The 27,927-nt window shown below is 29.2% G+C and overlaps 1 pseudogene across 1 annotated transcript; it reads left to right on the plus strand.

Moving 5' to 3' along the window:
- Positions 1-16,855: 16,855 nt before the first annotated feature.
- Positions 16,856-21,596, plus strand: LOC114180440 (ABC transporter C family member 14-like; annotated as a pseudogene). Its single transcript, XR_014994219.1, has 7 exons — positions 16,856-17,620; positions 17,726-18,046; positions 18,184-18,267; positions 18,375-19,005; positions 19,184-19,351; positions 19,625-20,428; positions 21,165-21,596. The product of XR_014994219.1 is annotated as an ABC transporter C family member 14-like (transcript).
- The last annotated feature ends 6,331 nt before the right edge of the window (positions 21,597-27,927 follow it).

Raw genomic sequence — 27,927 nt, forward strand, 5'->3', positions numbered from 1 at the left:
TAAAAAACTTCATTAAGTCACAACAACAATCCTTTTAGTAACAATGTTCTTTTTAAGTATGAGTGTCAATATAAGTTTATGCTTGAGAATTAGATTGAATAACCATCAGATTTGTAATTATATTGAATAACAAAAGGAATAAAATAAATGTGATAAGAGACAATACTAAAATAAAAGAGACACATCATCTCATTAATATGATTTGTGTTATAAATAAAGTTAATAATAGAAAGGGTATAGAAGACAACTAAAAGGGTACAACTCAAGGGTTGCATACTTAATGTAAATAATGTAAATATCATCAATAGTAATCAAGTTAAGTAATTGTCAGCAACTCAATGGACAATCCATAACTTTCATAACACTCCTCCTTGATTGTCCATTGATCAAAGAATGTGTCTCGTTAAAACCTTACTAGGAAAAACCCTTTGGGATAAAAACCTAGTGAAGGAAAAAGAGTACATCATTCTTAATTCTTTGATATAATGTTCTTCTATTTCTCCCCCGGATGTAAACTTTCATCTTTAAGATTTCAGAGCCCAATCTTGTGAACCAATTGCTCAAAAGTTATTCTTGGCAAGGACTTTTTAAATAAATCTTTAATATATCATTGAGCAATACACGCACTACTGTCTTCATATATGGTTGTTGATTCCATTTTTCCTCATGTAATGCTAAAAGTTGCATGATTTGACGATGTTGCTATTATGGTTTATTTTATAGACCACCATGAAATCATTGTGCCACCACATGTGAAGAAATATCTTGTTTGTGATCAACTGTTGTGAGGATTACATAAATAACTTGCATCTACATAACTCATTTGACTTTGAATCATTTGGATAAAATAAGTCTATATTCAAAGTACCCTTAAAGTAACGAAATATATGTGTTACACTAATTCAATGTCTTCTTGTAGGTGAAGAATTATATGTTGCTTAACAAATTTTCAACACATACTATATCAAGTCGAGTATAATAAGCAAAATACATTAGTTCTGTTATAACATTAAAATATGGTATTTCTTGACCAAGAAGTTCTTCATCATTGTGAGGTTTAAAAGGACATTTATCAACATCTAACAGCCTCACAATTGAAGTGCAAAAATGATATAAGTAGTCCATATAAAACCTTTTAAGCACCTTCATTATATAAACCTCTTGATGTACAAAAACACTTGTATTTAAATATTCAATTTGTAATCTCAAACAAAACTTTGTACTTCCAAGATCTTTCATCTCAAATTCTTTCTTTAAGCAATCAATTGTCTTTGTGAACTAATTAGGAGTTCCAACGATGTTTATGTTATATGCATAAATAACAATTATGACAAATTCATTTTCCGATATTTTCATATAAATACAAGGATAAGTACCTTTCTTTTAACAAGTACTTACAAAGACAAGTATATCATATACGTCTTGATTGTTTTAATCCATAAAAGGGACTTGTTCAATTTTATTGAATAATCCACTTTAGAATTTGCATTGTTGGGTAAATAAAATCCTTCAGGGATTTTCATATAATTATCATTCTTTATAATATTGTTATGCACAAAAATCCATTTGTACTCAATAAGGTTTACACCTTCAGGTGTGCAAACTACAGGTCCAAAAACCTTTTGTTTAATAAACAAATATAATTTTACTTTTATTTCATATTTCCATTTGGCCAATCATTTCTTTGTCGACAATTTTGATCCTCGTTGTCACTCATAACATTCATCGTTATATTATATGCTAAGGTCGTCAACGTTGACTTCATTTTGGTTCCATATTATCTTATTCATGACATAATTTATTGAGATCTCATAATTTTCAACAATTTTAGGTACCTGAGGTTCTTCTAGAACCAAGGTTCTTCTGGAACCCAATTATTAATTATGTCAAATGAATCTTTTGTGATTTACACCTCCTCGATTAGGTCATCTTGTCTTTTTAGCTCCTTTCTCATTCGAGGATTTTTATCTTTAAATCCAATAAGCTTACCACACTTCAATCGTGTTATGAATTAATATTAATTCTATTGGGAGCATTAGCAATTGGTATATGTGGTTTAATTACCCTATTTTTGTTAGTAAAAACATTTGATAATTGATTGTCTAATTTGGAAATGAATTATCATTTGAACTTCAAGTTTACATTTTTTTTGTACGAGGATCAAGACGATACAATGATAATTCATTCCAACTGATATCGTTTTTCATTTGTTTTCTTTCTCCCTCTAATGTTGGAAAAACTTATTCATCAAAAATGACAGTTGACGAATCAAACTGTAAATATGTCCCTTTTGAAAGATCAAGATATTTTATTATTGATTGAGAGTCATTTCCAACATATATTCTTGATCGTCTCTAAAAACTCATCATAGTCCCTTTTGGTGGGGAAATTCTATCATATACAAAAATTCTTAAAATAGACAATTAGGTTACTGACCAAAAACCAACTACATAATAGAGTAATTATGATAACTTGTTGGCTTGATGCAAATCAATATTATAGCATGTAAAATTCAATATCTCCAAGTAGTCATTGGAAGATTAGCTCTCATAAGTAATAGACCAACTTTAGACATTTTATTCATTATTCTACAAGTCAATTTTAGCATGAAATACATAAGATGTAAATTCACCGGCATTATCAAGACAAATTTTCTTAAACGGATAATCTAGGAAGTGATATCTTAATTTAACTAATTGTGCTAATACTTTGCAAATGACTGATTGCAAGTTGATAATAAACACGTGACCATTTAGCTGATGCATCAATTAAACTATGAAAAATCTAAATGATCCACATGATGGGTGCATTGGACCACAAAATCACCCTGTATTGATTTTAAAAGATGAGATTGACTCATCTCTAAAGTTTTCTGGTGATGATCTTACTATCAACTTTCCTTGTAAACATGTATTACATGAGAAATCATTGGATTGAAGAAGTTTTTGACTCTTAAATGGGTGTCCACGAGAGTTTATAACTATTTTTTTTGCATCATGATAGATCTAAGATGACCTAACTAATCATGCCAAACAAAAAATCCCTTTTTGATTCGTAAACTTCAAGTTTACAATGGCACGCATTTCAGTTATACTAATATATGTTTAGTACAAGCCATAAGAGAATATTGACAATTTCTCCAATACACATTTTATTTATTTTTATTCAACCCAAGTCCATTGATATAAAGATATTTCATATCTCTTTCATTATTTGTCTCAATATGATATCTGTTTAGACAAATAACTTTAGAACTTAATAAGTTTCTATTAGACTTTCTTTGTAGAAGTGTAGTAGCTCTTCTAGAGCCTTCAAAACATTATTTGTGATATAAAAATAATGATAATATTGACTTCTCGAATAACCAAACATGAGAAAAATAAATTAATAATCTTGAGAGTTTAATTCTTGCACTATCAGCAAAATATAGTACATTTAGTCTATCCAATATTACTGCATATCAAAATGATCATATATATATATATATATATATATATATATATATAAATTAAATTTTAATGAACTTAATAACCTCAACTTGTTATAAGTACCATCCAAAATTAATCAACTTTGCAAGTCATATATTATCAAATAATATCAAATAAAACTAAGTATAAAATATCATATCTAAAATCTTTGAACCTTTATATATGTATAGTATAATAAATATGTATTTTTTAATATATCATTTAATGCAATCTTAATTTACCAATTATATTTTAATACTAATCAAGTTCAAATATATTACCTTCCAAAACCTAAATTTCCTGCACCTATCAATGCATGGTCCCTTTTATTTACTTTTATTTAAAAGTTACTTCATTTCTCCTTGTTACGTTACCTGGTTGCATCCACCAATACAATTTCAATCAATTAATGCACCACAATCCAATTTTTTCCCATTTAATTTATACACGTAAATGCACAAGTGATGACCTTTTCTATTCAACATTTAAAAATATGCAATCAATAAAATCCAACATTTCTATTTCTATCCTGGGACATTATATATATTTTTTAGGAAAGACTTTTCAATTACCATGCATATTCCCTACGTAATACCAATTCAAGTTTAATAATGTTATTCATGTGTCATCCAATATTAGAAAAAAAATCATTATTATACATTCACACTTTTATAACAATTACTATATAATAATAATAATAATAATAATAATAATAAATGTTCATTATACACTCATTTCACATATACATTTCATAATATAAAAGAAAATTTGATTCTTCTTACTTATACATAACCAATATCAAACATGCATATTTTATATAATAATAATACCATAGACAATTCACCTTAAATTAATTAAATTATAATAAAAATAATTTAATATATATAAATATATTTTATACTATCACATAGAAACTTCTTCTGCCATTTTATAAAAAAAAAAAATCTTAACACTTCCATCACTAATGAGGTGATCAATGTTTCCATCTTCCATTCCATTTAGTTTAGCAAAGAAAAATAATAATATCAAGATGAGTGACATCTAAATGGCTAAAATCAAAATCACCATCTTTATAAACACAAAGTGTGTTACTATCTTCTTCTCCTGTTTTTAGGATGGTTTGATGTAAAACAAGTACGACCCAAATGGCTTTACCACCGCAATGATAAATTATATTGTCATATTATTTGTTATTGTTTTCATCTTTTTCTTTTCTCTTTTCACACTATTGTTCCACTTCTGATGACAAAATGTCTCTTTGAAATTTCCTTTATGACCATGAAAATATGAATTAGATGTTGCTATATTCACTTTTGGGAACAAAGCATAACCAATTTAGTCTTGTGGATGTTGTTGCATTCACTTATGAGAATGAGGCATAATCAATTTGGTCTCACAATTTTTCATTAAAAACTCATTGTTTTGTTTGGCCATAAGAAGGCAAGGCATTCAGATGCTTTATTTCCACATTCTTTCTTTTTTCCTTATTTTAGAGTATCATTAAGACTCATTGCATCTAGATGTCTTTCAACCTCTAATACTCAAGAAGATGAGTAATTCTTCCTTGTAATGTCAAACGTCACAAATTCAAATTTTGTAAGGTTTGACTTTTTTAAAACCGACTCATAAAATACTGATAATAATCAAATTTTATTTATATAACTATAAAATTAATATAGACAATAATAATAATAATAAGACAAATATGAAAATTGATAAAGTCAAATAATTTTTTTTATCACAAAAAAGAAGAATAGAAGAAAAATTGTCAATAAGGAAAAGATTAGAAAGAGTCTAGATTGAGATACACAGAGCATTGTCCTTAAAGAGAAAACATCTCCGTGTGCTGATAATGTGTTATAAATAAAGTTAATAATAGAGAGAAGAATAAAGAGAAAAAGTAGAATATCAAATACTAGTTTTCTGTGTATCATTATTAAGGTAGAAAAGTCCCTATTTATAGGTACATAAGACAACCCAAAGGGTACAACTGAAAGGTTACATACTTAATGTAAATAATGTAAATATTATCAATAGTAATGAAGCTGAGTAACTGCCAGCAACTCAATGGACAATCCATCAATTTCATAAAAATTTGAAAGATTCTTAATTCTTGTGCAATGTGAGTATATATAATTATGTTAATTGAAGAATAAACGCCTTATATATATATATATATATATATATATAAATCTTTCTTCTAAGAAGACCAATAATATACTAAATCATGATATTGATACGTAACATCCCTATAATTAGGGATGTGCACAATTGTGTTTTGCTCAGTCTTACCAATACATATTTTTTTTCATTTCAATTCATATTTACAGTGCCTTAACTTTGTACACAAGTTATATATTAATACATGTTTTGCTTGTTCAATTAATTTAAGAACAAAATAAATTTTACTCCATCATTAACAAAAATAAATGTCAAACATATTACATTACATAAAAGTTTACAAGTAAAATACTTAAAAAAAGGTATACTATAGAAATGAATCAACTTTACCATGTCAGTAATATAGTCCTTATGAATGCCTTTCAAACTAAGATGTTTTATGTCTCTTTACTACACTCCCAAAATCATTTACTAGAATCTTCCCTTTTCAATTGAAAGGATTCCTGAAATATTCTACTTCACTGAGTATAAGTTTCTAATTGATACAACCCACCTAACTTACATTATGTATAAATTTTTGTCTTCTTTTCACTTAATTCAAAGTCATGACATTTACTAATATATCTAAAACAATGTTATGGGCATTAATGGTTTACATTTGAATCCTTAACTATTTTAGAACTTGATATTTTTATAATCATCTTCATCTCATGAATCTTCAAGGACACAATTCACATGGTCAAATGCAGAGTAATAATGATTCACAACTAGAGTTTGGTAAGTAATAGTTATTTCTCCTTCATGTAGATTATGATATTGAAGATTCATGTGATGAGGATGATAACGACATGAAGTCGTAAAAATGGTTGAGGAAGTGGTTTTCACCATTATGCCTATAACATATTAAACTTAAAAAGTGTTATGTGCAAGGATGTTTTTTGTTTTGTTATGGCTTTAGTAACACATTTTGATTTGGAGCTGCATCAAATGGATGTCAAAATAGCCTTTTTGAATGGAGATTTATTTGAGTAAATGTATATGCATCAACATGATGACTTTGCTAAAATAGGCAAAGAGCATTTGGTTTGCTGGTTGAAGAAGGGTATATATGGGCTAAGACAAGCTTCTAGACAATGGTATTTGAAATTTGATCAGGTGGTCACTTCTTTTGGCTTCAAGGAAAATGCCTCAGATCAATGCATTTACTTAAAGACTAGTGATAGCCATTTCATCATTTTTCTCTTATATGTTGATGATATTCTTTTTACTAGTAACAATGTTGAACTTTTGACTACGACAAAATGTATGTTAAATAGCCATTTTAATATGAAGGACCTTGGTGATGCCTCTATTGTTCTAGGCATTCAGATTTTTTGTGACAGGTCACATGACATTCTTGGATTGTCTTAGACAGGATATATTGATAAAGTCTCAAACAGTTTAACATGCATTCTTGCTCCTCATGTGTTACACCTATTCAAAAAGGTGACAAACTTTCTAAATCTCAATGTCCTTAAAATGATAATGATAGAGTTGAAATGGAAAAAGTACCATATGCTTCAGTTGTTGGTAGTTTAATGTATGCTCAAGTTTGTACTCACTATGATATTATTTTTGTTGTTAATGTTTTAGGGAGATACTTAAGTGACCTAGGTTTGGGTCATTGAAAAGTCGTTAAAAAGGTCTTTAGATATTTGCAGAGAACCAAGGATTACATATTATGTAACATCCCGGTCGCATATTACTAATTTAAATAGTTAAAATAGGAAATAAGTATAAAATCGCATTTATGACAATTCCTTTTTCCAAAACATAGGAAAATTTAAAACATTTATTATACCGCAATAAACCAAAATCTACAAACTATAATCGTCGATTACAAATTTCGCGTCTGTAAGATAAAGGTTTACAAAATTTTTAAAATCCATAAAACAAGAAAACATCATAAACGTTTTTTTTCCAAGCTAGCCCCTCTCCAAATTTATGCTTCACCAGCAACACCTGCAACATCTTCTACTCTCGTGTAACGCATTACACGATCATCGCCAAACACAAGCAGATAGGGTGAGCTTAACAGAATAAAAGTACACTACACAATATAATAAATAATCATTCACTATTCCAAACACATCTAATACTCCCAAGCCTCATCACATAGTATACCATTCCCTCATAACCAATTAGTTTCCTTTCTTGCGCCCCAACGCCTCTTGGAAGCATTTCTCCCCTTACGCACCAACACCTCATGGAAAGAACAAGCAACAACCCTTACCTGGTCACCAAAACCCAGTAAGAGCATTACTTTCCTTAGGACTTACAAGCAATCGCTCTTGCCTACTCACTAAAACTCGGCAAGAGCACAACCCTTACCTATTCACCAAAACCTGGCAAGAATGTTGTTTTTCCTAAGACTCACAAGCCACAATCCTTAATCCTCAACTTCCAAAACTTTCCCTGGACGCATCTTGATTATACACCCTTTGATGAAATTGATCGATCTTTGCTACCACGAGTGTCTATTAGCCCCTCCGACTACAGGCCACCACCTAATAGTCCATACGCGGGAATAAATTTGTCACGACCACAATCCGCAACACCAAGTGGAGTTCCTGAATACGAACCGTAGTCCGTATTTGTCCCAAGACTACCAAACTCGTCATCTAACCTTAAAGAGGGAAATATTCCAGAACTCATCCATACGAGTCACGATCTCGTACACTCCACTAGACTTCCAAAACCACCAGGGTACAACCTCGAGTGGCAACGTGTTACTCCAATACAAGTTGCACTCATAACTGGGCCCCAACAAAGAATCGCATCAAAACCTCTATCCAAGTTGTGTAGAATCCTCCTCGCGATCCAACTTTGTACCCAAAACTGCCTGGCGCATCGTTTGCTTTGCTAGGCGGAAATTGGTTCCAAACCGCCTGGTAGTCTCCTTCTGTCGCCAGGCGATAAGCCTTCCAAGTGCCTCTATCAGCAAACTCCGCCTGGTAGCTCGTCCCACTTCGCTAGGCGTCATACCAGTAGCGCTATTGTTACTAGTTTTGGCACTTTTTGGTAGGTTCTAATGAACCCCAATCACACAACACACAAATCATAGCACCCTTACAATTATCCAGTCATAACTATATGATTGAATTACCATGCAACACATTTATAGTTTCCTAATTAAGGTTATACCTTTATTCAAATATGATGCAATCCAATATATCCCCATTCATTTACTAAATGAAACATGCCACATTCAACTTAAATCAACATCACAATTCATAAGTAATAGCAGTCCCAATAGGCAATGAACAACATCATGGTTAAAACCAAACATTGCTTTTACATGCATATCATCCCAGTTATTGTCTCTTCACACATATCATTAATTATCTTTGATGTAAGGTTTCCTTCCCACATCTTATGTTCAATTTCCTAAAATCCTGCACGAAATTTCCAGATAGCCACACCTAGAACGCAACGCGAAGCCTAGTCTACGTGTCGGCCTACAATTGATGTGTTGCCTAGCGGCAGTTCATGTGCCGCCAGGCGGTGCATAGAAATTCTAGGTTATGCCCAGATTTTCATGTACCTGCCATGACCCTAAATCCCCTAATCTCAATTCCAACATTCATCTTGAAATGATTATATTGTGCAAACATCATATTTGTTCAATTTGGATTATTTGTATGCATCATATCATAAATCATACATATAGATCATGTTTATTCCTTCGCAAGCCCCACATAAACCCCTCAATTATCTCCATAATCATAATTATTACCAATCATACAATATCAAACATGTAATTAAATACACAATTACGCAATTTTTATATATAACTCATTCAAGAATCATCAATATCACAAAACATCACGAGACCACGAGAAATTGGGCAACTAGTGTGCGTCGCCTGGCGAATCACACACAGCTGCCAAGCAGTTCATAGGGAAAACCTAGAAAATTTCTTTCTAGAGCATGAGTCGTCTGGCGGACCTTCAAATTTGGAAGAAACACGAACAATTTAAGCAAAAACTTGGCAGAATCCAAGAACCATAGAGATACATACATCACAGAATCATTTATCAAAAATAGAACACAAAATGCAGCTCCCCTAACCTGGTTTCCTTGGTTAAAAATGGAGTATATGATGGTTCCTCCTTGATCACCAATGGCTTCCCTTAACTCTCCCATAGTTCAACCCCTTCTTCTCTCCCTCAATTGGCCTCTTAAACCCATCTTAATTAAGTTTATTGGTCATAAAACAAAAATTGAACAAAAATTGCCATTAACTGAGTATAATTATCATTCAATGGCCATTTAGGGTAATTCTCCCAGCCTTCTTGGTTGCCCTCTAACGGCTAGGGTTTTTCTGACCATTCACCTTCATGTCAAAAAGAATTTTGACAAAAAGAAAGTTTAATTTGGGTCTACCAAGGTTTTAACCAACAACCATGCCAATATCAAGTCAATGCACAACCATTCAACCAATTCATGTTTCATGATAATTCCTATAAATCTAGGATTATAAAATCAAGCCTCATGGTCCAGCATATTATTAAAATAATAAAACAATTAAATTATTACGCTAATGGCATACACAAAGCTCAAACATAAGTCCTCTCATAATAGCCAAGTACTCTTAACCACTTAGTTACCATTGCTCCTTGTCTTCTCTCCATATTAATTAACTTAGGGATTCCCGCCCTCGCATTTATTAAATAAATATTTATTTCTTTATTTAATTTTTCCAGGTCTTACATGTTTACCTATAAGAAGTCTTATCAACTTCAAGTCATTGGTTATTCTGATTCTGATTTTGTTAGTTACCTTAACGATCGAAAATATACTTTCGACTTTCTTTTTATGATGACACAAGGAGTGATTTCTTAGAAGAGTGTTAAACAAACTCTTACAGCTACTTTTACCGAGGCAGAGTATGTTACTTGCTATAAAGCTACTTGTCAAGTTGTGTGGTTTAAAAATTTGATTTCTGGTTTTCAAATTGTTGAAAGTATTTCTATGCCACTTGTGACATATTGTAACAATACTACTGTCGTGCATTTCTCTCGAAATAATAGAAGTTCTACTCACTCAAAGCATTTTGATATAAAATTTATGTTTGTTAGAGAGAAAGTTTTGGATTTTCAAATTTGGATTGAGCATACTGCTACAAAAAATATGTCAGCAAGTCCACTAAATAAAGTCTTAGCCATTGGAGTTTTTCAAAATCATGTAACTCATATTAGTGTGGTTAAGTTTTTTAATAGATTGGGTTAGTGGGAGCCTAAAATTTACACTTTATATTATTATGATTTTCATGAGATGTAAATTCATCAATGACGTCATTTTCTTTACATCTTTTTTAGCACATAAAAATGTACGAAGCATTTTGTGATCACATATTTATTATATTTTGTACTTTTATTTATTATCCATTGTTTAAAGAATATATGTGTATAGTTTGTATGCCTATAGGATATTATCTTTGTGATTCATTTTATGTTTCTTAATTGGTAGTTATGTTTGTGTTATAATTGATATAATTTATTTATTAATGTTATCAAAGTAGAAAAATGTTATATTTATATAATTTTATTATATAATTATTATTCTCTAATTTGTTATTATTATGGATTAATGTTAACCAATAAATCATATTATTTGTTAATATCAATTATATTATACATTGTTATTACTTTTAAAAATAATACATATTTGGATTTCTAATCAACGGTACGTAATAAATTAGATTTTCATTAAGTTTTTTCGTCTTTGCATTTCTATAGGCATTACATTTGGTTATACCATTCAAATTTTGTTGTCATCTAAATCCTCTGATCTACTATACAATGCTACAATATAACAAAAATCATTAAAGTAAATAGAATAAGAAAATAAATGGTACATGTGTTGATAACCAACCATTTTTTTAAATATACCAATTATACTAATGTGGATTAATATCTTATCTTCTTAAAAATAATAAAGGTTATAAATTGAAAAAAAAAATTGAATTGTTGAACTTATTGAGAATTTCTCTCTCTCAATATATAACACATGAAAATAATAAAAAACATAGGTTATGTAGTGGTTTACTAAACCTCCTTCACATACTCTTATAGTCATCTCACACTAGAAAATGATGATTTTCTTATGTCTAATAGGATTCTTTGTTATTTTGTTTGTTATTTTCTTATGCCTAATAGGATTATGACATATTTCAATTTAATTCAATGAATTCAAATTCCACAGATAAAACTTAAATTATCAGAAACCAAATTTGAAGACAACATTTAAGGAATAATTTCTTATTTAATTACACAAAAATAATTAAAATAACAAAAAAAAATTAGAGCGCACATAAAATATAAAAAGGAAAAAAAATCATGATAATAATTGTTATTTGCTTACCTTATTCTAGATATTCACCTACAAAATTCAGCAGTCATGGACAAATAACAAAGAATCCTTATGAAAAATTTGTTCTTTAAAAGTGAATGTGTTTTCAAATTGTAAATGGTAAATGAACGTTTATTAAAATCATAATCAAAGTCGAAGACAAAATAAATACATCAGTATGTAAATTACCCAAGTACCCATATAATCAATTATGAAAAAATAAATAATTTATTATGTTATATAGGTAGAATAATTTCTTATCAATTACCATTTATATATATATATATATATATATATATATATATATATAACATAATCTAACATAATTGATTATCAATTATATATAATTAATATATTATATTAAAAATGTTTAAAAATAATAACAAAAAGTAAAAAATAATATTATTAATATTAATAATAAAATTATAATTTATAAATTTATAATAATAAAAATAATCTAATCATCTTATAATTTTTTTTAAATTATTATATTTATCAAATTATAAAATTTCATATGTTTTTTATTTTTATTTTTTTAATCCAAACAATTTTGCTTTTAATTCTATTTTTTTATGAAATTCATTTTTTAAAAATAAACAAAGTCGTAGTTATCTTTATTTCTTTCGGATCTTATTTTATAGCCTTTGATAGGTAGTTATTGTTGCAACAGAGAATGGCACATTCAACAGTTGTTTGAATCAAGATTTTCAATTTGACGGGCTTGACCCATCAAGATTAGAGATGGCAAATAAACTTATTTTTGTGGTATTGATCGAATTTGTCCTCATTTTAACGAAAAATTTCTGCATTAACTGGATAAGGATATGGATATGAAGAATCTCCAACTTTTCCAATTGGGTAGGGGTATGGATATGGACATGTATATATCCCGTCATAATACTCGTCCCCGCCATATCTCCCTCCCCGTTTAAATTATTAATTAAAATATTCATAATTAATTTAGTAACCCTCTATATATATATATATATATATATATATATATATATATATATATATATATATATATATATATATATATATATATATATATATATATATATATACTTTCTATTTTTTATTTCTTCTAATTATTTGGTTTGTCATAAAATTTATTTGCATCTTCAATATATTTTTCATCTTATTATAATTTTTATGTAATTATGTTAAAATGATGTATGTTAATTAAAAATTTTGTATGCCTCACAATTGAATATTTCTATTATTTTTTAATATTTTTATTTATTGTATATTTTCCTTTCACATGAGAATGTTTATACTCTCAATTTAAGGTAATATAAAAAAATTTATGTACTTATTATTATTCATTTTTGTTTAATTTGAAGAACTTTTTTGTTTCGTTAAAATAATTTTCGTTATTTTTCAACCATTGACTATATATGTTGATACATTTGATTTCCTTTGTGCGATTTCTTTCAATAGTCTCTCAAATTATTTCTGAGACACACATTTGTTAATTTTTTAATATTTTTATTTATTGTTTATTTTAATCATGTAGAATAATATTTCGATATATTGTATCTAATTATTTTTTATTTTCTAACTTCTTATTAATCATACTGTAATTTTTTCACTTTAACTGTATAAATAAATTTTATTTACTACAATATAAAAATTTAATGTAATTGCTATGAATATTTTTTGTCACTATCCAACATATATTGGAGTTCAAAAGATGCAAAATCTATGTCAAAATTTTATTATTATGTTTATTATTTGCTCTTTGTGATATTTTGATCAAGTGATGTATTATAACTTTCATTAGTGTATAAAAAAGAGATTCAATTGAGTTTAAAAAACTGAAGTAAACAAACATTTAAAATATATTTTAATTTGAATATTTGTTTTCCTTTTATATTTTTTTAAATATTTTTTAATTTTATCAACTAAGTTTCATTCATGTTTGTAGTTTGCAAATTTAATAAAAATTTTGGTTCTCATGAAATTTTATTTGGTATTCTAATTTAAAATGTAAACAATTATAATTTATTTCAAAGTACTTGATATGAAAGAAACAATCATCCTCTTAATATTGAATATTTGATAATACTATGTTTTCTTTACAGTAATTTTTTTTCTTTTATAAAAATTAATATTGAAATAGTTAGAACACAATACAGGAATAGGTACGAGATTATACCTGTTACCCAATGAAAATGAGAATGAGACAAAAGTTTGATACCCGTTAGGTTTAGGTATGGAAATTGAAATGAATTTTTTCTCCAGAGATGAGTATGGGATAGCAAAACCCATCCCCACCTGTTGCCACCTATTCTTTTAGCCTATTTCTTTTCTCCAGCATCGAGAAATTTTGTCTGACTTATTATGCATTCCGAAAAACTTTTCAAATTCCAGAAAATCCTTTGATGATTTGTTTTGAATATGGCATATCTCATCTTTAAATTTATTTTTAGATATCGACATTCAATAAAGGTCTCTTCTAGACTTCCGAAATTATTCTGTTTTAACTTTTTTTAATTTTAATTATTTTGTCTTTAACATATTATTTTTTGTTTTATTTATTTTATATTTTTTAATTTTAAAATTTTTAGAATTTATATGTTTTACAATTCCTAATATTTCTTAATATATATATATATTATCAATAAAATAAAATATTAACATATATATATATATATATATATATGTTAATATTGGTACTGGTCTAAATCTAAAATCTTTGACTGGGACTGGTCCTCCATCATTCCCCTCCCCCCAGCACTAGGTCCTAAGAGGCCTCTTCCCTTTCTTCTTGTATGAGAAGAGAAGGAGACTACCGGGCGTGGCTGAACCATCAACGATGGGGGGAGCGAAACAGGGAAGAGGGCTATCTAAATTTGATTGAAAAGAGAAGATCTGAGGAACCTGTCTTTCTGGTCCGGAAGGGCCTGGTCTTTGTGGAGGTCCCGTAGTGCGTCATGAGCACCCTGGATCATATTCCTTCCGGTGCGTCCACAGAAGAGGAAATCGCAATGCATCTTGCTCAGCTGGCAAGGCGTAGCTTGGAGTGGGGCGGGATGAAGCAAGCAGCCAATCCCTTGCTGGGCTGGTTAAAAATTGCAGCATTAGTATTCATCTTATAAACACCATGGGGTGGGGCCTGCCAGGGACAGAGTAACCTCAAGGTTCATTTCATGCCCACGTAAGGAAAGCAAGAAAAGGTTCCGAAGTGAAGCCGGAAGCCTGATGAAGAAGATGAATGACTCGACTCGCGTCTGGGAAAACCTGATCTGGTAGGGAAGACAGACCTTAGATGGCTCAGCTTCGACCCGGCTTGGCTTGCTCTATTCCGCACTAAAGAAGCTGTGAAAGATTGAGTTGATTGATTAGCCTGAACAGGAGATCATATCTTATCTTAGTGATCAAAGCCGTTATGCTTGATGAGGATTTATCGTTTTAATATATTGTATAAAAAAATATAATAAGGAACGAATAAAATTAAAAAATAATTGAAATTTATAAAAAAAAAGTAAAAGTAAAATTATATATATATATATATATATATATATTAATTTTTATTTTTTTATTTAAAGTTGTTTTCTAATTTTATTTATTTCTTAAGTTTATTTATTTTTTAATTCATAATAAATAATTAATATTTATTTATTTTATTCTATTTTAATTTTCTTTAAACATTAATTTTTTGAATTTTAATATTTTATCTTTAGGTTATTATTTTTGGCTTTATTAATTTTTTTATTTTTAATGTTAGTTTTTTTAAAATTTAGATATTTTTCAATTTTTAATATTTCTTAATATATATTTTAAAAATAAAATTATATTCTTACCTAGATTTTGAGGATGATATTTTGGTAGGTGGATTGTTGCCTCAAGTGTTTTGTGTGATGATGTCGTTGAGGAAAAAAATCTACTTGCAGAAAATTCTCCAATACTCAAGTCAATCAGAGTCGGAGATTATATATGTATTTAAAAGGTTCATGTCTTGTATGTTAGAGTAATGTCTAGGAATGTCAATAGGGCGGGTAGGATACGAGTAGTAGTTCCCTTGTACCTTACCCGCTGAATAAATATTTGCTACGTACCCGTATCCATATCAATCGGATATCCGTTATATGGTACCCGTCAATTTTTTTCATATTTGCAGGTATCCATGGGTACCCGCGAGTATTTACAAAATTATTTAAAAAACAAATATTTAATCATAAATTCAAATAAAATAAAATAAAATACATCACTGTCATAAATTTTAAATAAAGTTCAAATAAACTCAATTTCATACAAGTCCAACTACTTATAAATATGAAATAACGTTCAGCACAATGAAAATTCTTTAATTAATGCTTTGATTAACAAACTCACTCTCGCTACAAAAATATTTTATTATAGTAAGGGTTTATTAATTAAGGTTGTAATAACCTCCGGAAAACAGTAGAGATACTGGAAGATTTAAAACCCCTGGGAGGGGTTCTTTTTAAGAAACCTTCGAAAATGTGGATGGATAGACTTTTTCATTTTCCCTCTTTTAGATTCTTTCTAAAAATTTTAATTAGTCTGACCAGTTTTTGTGTTTATCCTAAGAAGAAAAGCACCCTTCTTCACGTTCACGTTCTCCTTTGTGCCTGTACAACGTTATCAGGTAATGAAGACCTTTTTCGCTTCCAGTTTCATCTCCCTCAATCAGTCTTTCTCTTTCGATTTCATCTCCTTACATTCAATTTCGATTTCGTTTCCTTGTATCACTACGTTCGATTTTGTTTTCCTGTGTCACTGATTTCGATTTCAATTTTGTTTTCTTCTTTCAATTTTGTTTCCTCTTACCCTAACTCACTTCTTATTTTGCCGATGTCAAGTAGCAATGCTAACCGTGCATCGCAATCGGAGTGTGATTCTTGTGATTCCTACATGTTGTGTGGATGATGCCATTTCAAGTTGGCATTGGTTTAGTTTTGCTTTACAATTGTCTGGGAGCCTCAATGGTTATGGCTATGGTTGGACTTCTTGGTGTCATTGCATTTGTTGTGGTGGCCAAAAGAAGGAACAAGCGTTACCAGCTTAATTCAATGATGTGTCGCGATTCAAGGATGAAGCTAGTGAATGAGTTGCTTGATTACATGCGTGTCATCAAGTTCCAAGCATGGGAAAAGCATTTCAATGGGAGAATTTTCGGTTTCCGCAAGTATGAGATTGACTGGGTTTCCAAGTTAATGCACTTAATCTGTAGCATTTTTATTGTGTTGTGGAGCACCCCATAACTCTCAAGTTTGGTACCGCGCTTTTGCTTGGAGTTCAACTTGATGCAGGCACGGTTTTCACCACACAAGTGTGTTTAAGATCCTGCAGGAACCTATTATATCCTTTCCTCAGAGTATGATATCTCTTTCACAATCGTTGGTATCACTTGGGCGGTTAGATGGGTACATGTCTAGCACGAAATTGTCGGATGATTCGGTTGAGAGAGAGGAAGGGTGTGGTGGACGCATTGTTGTGCAGGTCAGAGACAGAACCTTTAGTTGGGATGATGATGGCCACTTCAAGACTTGAAAAACATTAATTTGGAGATTAATAAGGGGGAGCTTACAGCAATTGTTGGGACTGTGGGGTCGGGGAAATCTTCACTCCTTGCTTCAATTCTTGGTGAGATGCACAAAAATTCTAGGAAGGTATGTACTTATTTCTTGTTTAGAAATGAGGACATTATTTTCTGTACCATGCAGTCACTAATTTGTGTGGTGGTGTTCGTTTCTGACTGTATGTTTTGGTGGAAGATTCAAGTTTGTGGGAGTACTGCTTATGTTGCACAAACATCTTGGATTCAAAATGGGACGATTGAGGAAAATATTCTCTTTGGCTTACCAATGAACAGGCAGAAGTACAATGAAGTGATCAGAGTTTGTAGCTTGGAGAAAGACTTGGAAATGATGGAGCATGGTGACCAGACAGAGATTGGAGAGCGTGGCATCAACCTAAGTGGTGGTCAGAAGCAGTGCATACAACTTGCCAGGGCTGTGTATCAAGATTCTGATATATATCTTCTTGATGATGTTTTCAGTGTTGTAGATGCACATACTGGCACTGAAATATTCAAGGTCATTATCTGATTTCTTTCTATGTGTCCTACTCTCAGCATTCTATAAGTTATACTAATTCATGTTTTTTGGACCACTGGCTAGTTTAAGTTTCTTGCTAGTATAGCTATATTTTAAATTATAGTAATTCTATGCAGGAATGTGTGATGGGATCTCTTAAAGGAAAGACCATTATTCTTGTAACACACCAAGTAGACTTCCTACAGAATGTGGATCTTATAGTGGGAAGTCCTTTTTATGATCTTTTAATGTTTTGTCTAAGTCAATCTCCAATCGAACTTGGTGAGTGATTCTAAATTTCTAATACACATGTTTGTTTGGTGAAAAGGTGATGAGGGATGGAACGATAGTACAATCAGGGAAGTACAATAATCTACTTGCTTCTAGAATGGATTTTAGTGCTCTTGTTGCAGCACATGAGACATCTATGAAACTTGTGGTGCAAGGTGCGGTCATGCCTGGGGAAAATCTGAACCAACAAATGAAATCACCGAAGGCAGCTTCTAATAACAGAGAAGCAAATGGTGAAAGCAATCCTCTTGATGAGCCCAGGTCTGACAATGAAGGTTCTAAACTCATCAAAGAAGAGGAAAGAGAAATTGGGAATGTTAGCTTTCATATCCATAAATTTTACTACACTGAGGCTTTTGGGGTGGTGGGCATTGGAGGAGTAATCTTTCTTTTTGTGTTGTGGCAAGCTTCTGCGATAGCGAGTGATTATTGGCTGGCTTATGAAACATCAGAAGAGCGTGCACAGTTCTTCAATCCTTCTGTGTTTATTTCTATCTACGCCATTATTGTTGTAGTTTCAGTTCTTTTGATTGTGCTAAGATCCTACTCTTTAAATGATCCTGGGGTTAAAGACAAGACATATATTCTTCTCTCAAATTCTCCACAGCATCTTGCATGCCCCCATGTCTTTCTTTGACACCACTCCATCCGGGAGAATTCTAAGCAGGGTAAGAATTCGAAGGCTCATAGTATGTTATTCTAAATGTCACATGGTATTATAACCTCGAGTCTCTTTACACAAACTTCTCTAAATTTATACTTTTAATTTGTGCATAAACTAACATTTCTACATTACTGTCATATTCACACATGTATATTGACTGCCATTGACTTAAACTTTGACAGGTATCCATGGATCAGACCAATGTTGATGTTGCTATCCCCTTGTTCCTCAATTTTGTGGTAACCATGTACATTACAGTGATCAGCATCTTCATAATCACATGTCAAAATTCTTGGCGAACAGCTTTCTTGTTAATTCCTCTTGCTTGGTTGTTAAACGTTTGGTACCGGGTATGTGCGCGATGGTTTTAGTTAGTCCAATGTATTGCTGTCATTTTACTATTTAAAGAATGACGATGTTAGATTATCAATCATTGTCTATATTCTAAACTTTGTGGCAGGAAAGAAAACTAAATGTGCTTACTATTAATGAGTTCTCAATTCGACTATTGAAGTAATTGAACAGCCGTGGTAAAATCACAGTAGTTGCTCACAGCTAAATATATCTCATGCAGTATATGTCAACAATTCATGTGTTTGATTTTTCAATTTTAGGTTTTGCAGGGTTATTTTCTTGCTTCCTCTCGTGAGTGAATTCGTTTGGATTCAATTACAAAAGCACTTGTCATTCACCATTTCTCTGAAAGCATTTCGGGGGTCATGACAATCCGCGCATTCAGAAAGCAGAAGGAGTTTTGCGTAGAAAACTTTAAACGGGTAAATTCTAATTTGCGAATGGATTTCCACAACTTCAGTTCCAATGCGTGGTTAGGTTTCCGCTTAGAATTGCTTGGAAGCATAGTTTTTGCTTCTTCGCCATGTTCATGGTCATGTTACCCAGCAATATCATAAAGCCAGGTAAGCAAACTCAATAGAAAATCAGTTGTAAATTATTTACCTTATTTTTTCAATGATCCTTCACATTACATACATTTGGTTTAATCTTTTAAAGTGGTCCTCAGCAGATCAGACAGATTTGTTTCTGTCAATGTCATCATAACTAAGACTCCTTCGAACAAGTATTTGTTCCATGCAAAATTCTAAGAAAAACTCATAATAGGTGGACCAGGTTCATAGTGTAATTCTTACACAAGAATAGACACTAGAGCAAACGCGGAGTTACAAAGTGGAATTGTAGCATGGAATGGAATGTTTAGCAGACTTAACTGTGGGCTCTGATGTAATTGTCGGTTCCTGTAGTTATATAATTTGCACCATTAACTATTTTTCATTCAAGAAATAACAGTAAAAATTAATTTGTCTTGATGCAAAAAATAATTGTTAAATACTTGTTTTGTCAGAGGCATAATGAGGCTTGTGCACGCCAAGATGTTGCTTTTCTTGGAACCGAATTTCTCAAACTGGATGGTTAGCTCTCTACCTAAACAATGTATTATTGTACTTTAACTTTTTATTTCACTTTTTCCATGCAATGAAACAATTTTTCTTAGTTAGTGCTGATAATTTTCCAAATATCTGCACTACAAGTCAGCACTAGGCATGCTTAACATGATATTACAATCTTTCTAGGAATGGATTAAATTCTTTAATGTGCAGACTTAAAAGTGAAAAGCCATGGTTTTTTGTGTCAAATTCTTTGTTTTTATGGTATGTTTGGAAGGCATGAAAGTGGAAGAAATAAAAAGCGGGATGAGAAGGAAATAATTAATTTTTCTTTTCTTCCATTGTTTGGTAGTACTTAAAAGGGCAATGATGAAAAAAGTTGTGGGACCCACCTAAATATTCAATCCTTTGAAATTGGAAGGAAAAACAGCTTTTGTAATTAAAAAAAAATAATATATATATATATATATATATATATATATATATATATATATATATGTATATCAACAAAATATAGATTGCTGGTATATGTAGAATTTCATAGCTATATTTTCATTGAATACCTCAAAAATGCATTTCATATTCATTACATCTGATAAATATAGACCGGTTTCCCATCATACCTTTCACAATTTCATGACAATTCTCATTTCTTACAATTATGATAACATAGTCAAAATTTAGCACAGGTTTGGGTTGCCTTGGGCAATAACCTTATATATGTCTTTAAAATAGTTTGATTAATTGTGTTTTAAAATAGGTTTCTTCATTAACATCACAATTCAATGAAATGAAGGCAATGATGACTTTCTTTGTATAAAACTATCAAGGAGAATTGTCTCAAGACTTTCCTATGTTTCATACATCACTGGTAATATTTAAATCTTTAGTATATTAATATATATTTTATATTATAATGAATGTTACTAATTATGTTTTTTATGAGGTGTTTGATCAAGGGAGTGTTCCTAATGAAGAAACAAATGATTCAAATCAAGATCAAGATTGATAGTCGAAGAATGCTATATTAGACTTTTACTATTTTACTTTTATGAAGAAACAAATATTGTAATATTTCACTAGTTTGAACATCTAAATTTTATTGTTTACCTTGAACAAACAAACTTTCTTGTTTTTATATATTATATCTAGTTATAAACAAATATCAAAAGTTTACAATTTTTGTTTATTATTTGATATGTTTCAGGAATTATGTGGATTAAAAAGTGTAACAAATAAAATTAAAGGGATTTAAAACACCAAGCAAAAGTCATCTATAAATAATGAATTGCATTGTTAGAGTTAAAAAACCGTACTAGGGATTTAAAAACGTTGAAATTGAGTGAAATTGAAAACCAACAGAGGTTTAAAAGACTACCAGAAAGTAGCGAAGTTTTTAGAACCGTCGGTGAGTAGTGGAGGTTTCAGAATCGCCGGTAAGTAGTGGAGGTTCCAAAACTGCTAGTAAGTAGCGGGGGTTCCAGAACCGCCGGTAAGTAGCGGGGGTTCCAGAACCGCCGGTAAGTAGCGGGGGTTCCAAAACCGCCGATAAATAGTGGGGGTTCCAGAATCACAGGTAAATAAGTGGGGTTTCAGAACCGCTGGTAAGTACTGCTTTACCAGGGGTTGCTGAAAATTGCCGGTAATCTGTTAACGACGGTAACTTTTCTAGGGGAAAACCAAATCGTGGGTAATGCCTTTAGTGGAGGTTAAAACTGCTGAGAATGCCAAAAATAACCTCCATTAAAAAATATTCTTGATTCCTGTAGTGTCTCTCATTGATTCCTGAAAAATAAATAAAATAAACAAATAATAAACCTCAACTACCACGTGCCAATTATTCTTATTTTTATTACATCATTTGACAACAAGCATATGCCACTGTTTATATAAGGATTAATGTATATGTCGAATTTCAAAGAAAGGAAAGAGAAGAATGTCAAGGGGTGATGTACTTGGAAGAAGACAACGTAGCAATACTTGAAGCTGGAAGAATGAAGACAGAAGAAAAGACAAGATGTGCAACTTAGAAAAAAATAAGGTCATAATGTTTTTTACTAATATATATATATATATATATATATATATATATATATATATATATATATATATATATATATATATATATATATATATATATAAGGATATTTTTATGAATTAAAATTTAGCGGATACGAGTATCCATAGGTATGGATACTATGATACTCGTACCCGTCTCATTAATATGCGGGTATCAAAAATACCCGTACCCATGGGTAGCGGGTATCCATTTTTAATATATGTTTTCTACCCGTTGCGTGTTTTATCCACAGATACCCGTAGGTACGAATTTTGTTGACATTAATGCCACTATGAATAAGGTCTACTTGTTGATCCTAAATTAAGTTGGATTGATCACAATAATTAATCATTTACCTATCATTAGATCATATTTAAACTGTCACCATATTGTCAATTAATATATGATCTTAACTGATGAGCGAGAGTCTTAATAAATACTTAATTATAATTAATGGACCTCTTTTGGATCCTATATTAATCGGGCATATCATATCTAACTAGATCAAGTATGCACAAAATATATATATATATATATATATATATATATATATATATATATATATATATATATATATATATATATATATATATATATATATATATATATAATCTTCACTAGTTTTAATATTCGAAAGCAACATTTACCGGAAGTTAATATCCGAAAATAACTCTGGTCAAACGGTTAAAGAGTAATTTTGCAATTTGGTAAATGTTTTGAGAATGGAGAAGAAATCTTAGAGATACAAGAACAAACGTCCATTTTCTTTAGTGGATTTCTTCTTAAACCTTTTTTTTTTTTTTTTTTACTTCCTCGATCCCATAAAAACTCAAACTTTAAATTACTCATCATTAAAATTATAATAAAAAAATAAACATTATCTTGCACCTATAGTTTTTAATATATTCAATTAAAAAAATATTACGGATGTATTTTGAACTATATATTCAGAAATTCTTTTAAAAATATATTTCAGATTATATATTTTGGAATATCATCCCAAAATATATTTCCGGATTAAAAATGACAGAAAAGAAATAATCTAAAATGCATTGAAAAAGCACATTTCTAAATATATTTTTTAGAAAATATATCTAATACCTTTGAAAATTAGCATTTTGGAGTACATTAAAAGCGCATTTCAACCTCTCCACTCTTTCGATTAAAAGATGCTCCAAATGTTCACAATGTGGCACTGGGAAGGAAGAAACAAGGCGAAAGAATATATAATTTAGGATTTTTAAAATAATTTTAATGAACTTCTTTTCTTTCACTCAAATGTTGGATTTGTGTGCTTCTTTTGACATAAATTGAAATATTTGTAGACAATTTGTTAAATAGATAATATACTCACTTAGTTGACTTAATTGCTTTTAGATATTAACAAATAAATGTGTATTGTTAGAGGAAACTTATATCAAATTCATTTGTATTGTTTGATGGTATAAACATTTGTGCTACTTTGAACTGAACATTCAATTTACAATAGTGATAAGGTAATAATATTATTTATATCATAACTAAATAAGAAAACTAATTCTTTATATTTAAATAGTGAGTGTAAACAAAAATATAAAAGAATTGGCATTTTATTATTAATAATTTTATATAAAATATTTAAATAAATAATTATGATTCTAGTTCAATGCCTTATTTTAAAAACAAAAAGTTCTTTTTAGGTGGAAAATTATTTAGAGGAATTTCACATCCTTTTAATTTAAAACTTATTTTTTAAAAGAAATTATAACATTTAAAATAACGTAAGCTATAAAGATTTTTTATTTTAATGTCTTCTTCTAAACAAAAATCTTAGAAATAAAACTAGTAAAAATGTATGCATTATGCATGTGTATATTTACTCTCTATTTTTTACGATAATAAAAATTAATAAATTATTATTATTATTATAAAATTAAATATAAATAATTTATATAATTTTATTGAAATAGTTTTCATTTATTTTATTGGTAGTGTTATAATTAAAAAATGGTTAAATTTAAAAAAAAAATGGTTAAATTTAAAAACATGGTTAATTTTAAATAAATTAAAAAATTAATTATTTTAATTTAAATAACTTTTATTTAAAAGGTAAATTTGAAAAACAAATATAAAAAAAGAGAGAATAAAGTGTTACTATAAATTGATATGAGTATACCTATTCTCCTGGAGATGTATGAGGTATATCAGTTTGAAAATATTGAAGTTTAATGAAAATAATGAGAACATCAAATAGATATATTATTAAAAGGTTTTCACGACTAAATTTAATCACACCAATAACTTAGAAATTCTAAAATCCAAAAACGAAAAACTAATTATTGTAAGTAAACAATGTATTTATAATTAATATTAACTTAAATTAGAGAGGAAGGTCTAAAAATAGAAAATGTTGGTAAATAATACGATTTACTAATAACTATATTAAAGATTAATTTTAGTCATAAAAATTTCTTAACTTCTAAATCAACTCAAGTCAAAAGAGTGTTAGAAATTGAATTTGGAGATGGAAATGTCCTTCTAGTTTTTAATTTAACATGACGTAATAATTACAATTTTAATTTATATGAAACACTATTTTAGATAACCATAACTTTTAAATTATAAAATAATATTTAATTTAGTTAATATTATAATTAATTTTTTTTATCTTTAAAATTGTCGCTATATAATAATTTTCTTGTTGTATATATTATAAAAATAATATTAATTTTGAAAACCAGCTAATTGTTTATTTTTATATTTTATTTTTTTCATTTATAAAGTATATATTCATTCTACATCTTTAATTTACGTAATAAGAAAAAATGTTTATGCTATTCAAATAGTATGAATAAATGAATATGCTATTCAAATTATTATGATGTTAAAAAAGACTCACAATAGAAATTAAATAGTATGAATAAATGAATATGCTATTCAAATTATAAATACTTATTACCATCATAATTGATGGTTAATAGTTTATCAATGATTTCTTTTTTCTAACAAACTATTACCTATACTTTTAATTTTAGTTGGAAGTTTTGTCTGTATTTTGCAGTATGTGTAGATAAAATTACAATTCTTTTACAATATAAAATTTTATAGGATAAAGTATAAAGATAATGAATCAAGTTCGGTAGGTCAGTCCGCAAAAAATAAACGAATCGGGACATAGATTTCAATATGCTAGCTCATTTTAACCAGTTCCGCTCAACCCATCAACTCGACGGGCCAACCTACAGGTCTAATTAGGTCAACCTGCAACACCTTTTTTTTTAAAGTGTGTTGTAGTGTTTTACGTCTCTTTACTGTGCTCCTAAATGCACTTACTAAAATCTCTTTTTCTCAATCAAAAGGATTCTCAAAATATTCTACTTCAATGACTATAAGTTCCTAATTGGCACACTACAAAAAAAATGTCTCATTAGTAACTAATTTTAGTGACCAAAAGTTGTTAGTCACTATAGTGACTAATTTATATACCAATTTACAAAATTAAAAATTATTGGTTACTAAAATAGTCAATATTATAAATAAAAAATTATATTTGGTCACTAAATTAGTTACTAATTAATTAGAGACCAATTTAGTAACTAAGTCATTTTGGTAGCCAAAACATAGGTAGCTAATTTTTAGTGACTAATTTCTTTGGATAGCCAAAACCATAGTAGCTAATTTTAAAAACCAATTTAGTGACCAATAATAATTTTTTATTCATAATAGTGACCATGTTAGTAACCAATAATTTCTTATTTTGTAAATTGATATCTAAATTAGTCATGATAGTGACTAACAACTATTATTTACTAAAATTGGTTACTAATGAAACATTTTCTTCTAGTGGCACAACCCATGCCCAACTTACATATATGTATAATTTTTTTCTTCTTTTCACTTAATTCATAGTCATGACATTTACTGATATATCTAAAACAATGTTATATGCATTAATGATTTACATTTTAATCCTTAACTATTTTTTGCACTTGATATTTTCCGTAATCATCATCATCTCATGAATCTTCAACGATACAATTCACATGGTCATATTCATATTCACCACCACAGTTTGGTAAGTAATAGTTATTTCTTCTTCATGTGGATTTTGATATTGAAGATTCATGTGATGAGGATGATAACGACAACATGAAGTTGTGTAAATGGTTGAGGAGTTGTTATTCACCATTATAGCTATAACATATGTTTGACCTAAAACGTGTTATATGCAAAATGTACATACATACATACATACATACATACATACATACATACATACATATATATATATATATATATATATATATATATATATATATATATATATATATATATATATATAATACCATGTAATTTCACAAATCTTAATATTTGAAATATGTAATATAAATTAAAATAATAAAAAAACCTTAATGTTATTGTTAATTATCACCATTTCTTCACTATTAAGATCTTTTGTACATTACATAAAATTAAAAAAAAAAAGAATAATGATTTTATCTCTATTTCATATTTGATACTATAATATGAGAATAAAAATAAACAAATTAATTGATGATAAATATGGGACAAATGTGAATAAAAGAAAGGGTGATAAGTATCGATCAAATGTAACATATTATCTCAAGAATGAGATTATATGTAAGTTAAAGGGGAATAATATCTTTTATTGTTTTCAAATTTATAAAGAGTACCAAAAGTATAAGCTAAAAGGGATACAACTTTGCACATTAAATATATCAATAAAAAATATTGTGCAAAGAAAGAATATGTTCTTGTAAATAAAACCAATATCCATTTTAACTCTTTACCAAAAATATAGTAAGCAGGTGTATGAATGTATTTGAGTTATCTCAACAATCACCCAACATCCATAAATTAAATTACATTTGATTTTATTTAAAAAAATATTATCAGAGAAGAGGTCAGCTCATAACTATGAGTACCTACACAAACATACTTAATTACATAAAAATGGTCAAAATAATAAGAAAAAAATGATGATAAATAAAATACATACTTTTATTACTTCTTTCTCCACCACCTTACTTCTACCAACCACTTACAAACTTTTTAACCATCTTCAAAAATTACTAAAAAAATATTACATATGAAAATTTTGTTCTTCAAAAATGAATGTGTTTGAAAATCATAAAAAGTAAATAAAAGTGTATTAAAACCAGAGTCAAAGTTAAAGAAAATAAATGATACCGATATGATTGGTGAAAACCAATCACTCTTACGATTTGACCCTAATCAACCATGAGGATGATCTATGGAGATAACCTCATTTTACGGGCAACTAGTCCACCACTCTCTAAAAACCCTTATTGGTATGTGAGACTTTTCTTGTACTCTTTTACTGGTCTCCATTTCTTGTGTATTTATAGCATTAGATTACTTGTTGTTGACGCACTTAAAGACGGCCGCATCCAACAATTATGTGAATTAGGGTTTTGAATCATTTTGTATACATGTTCGACCC

This window comes from Vigna unguiculata, chromosome 4 (genome assembly GCF_037176805.1).
Source record: "Vigna unguiculata cultivar grain cowpea cultivar isolate G323 ecotype 2 chromosome 4, ASM3717680v1, whole genome shotgun sequence".
In the NCBI taxonomy this organism is placed as follows: Eukaryota; Viridiplantae; Streptophyta; class Magnoliopsida; order Fabales; family Fabaceae; genus Vigna; species Vigna unguiculata.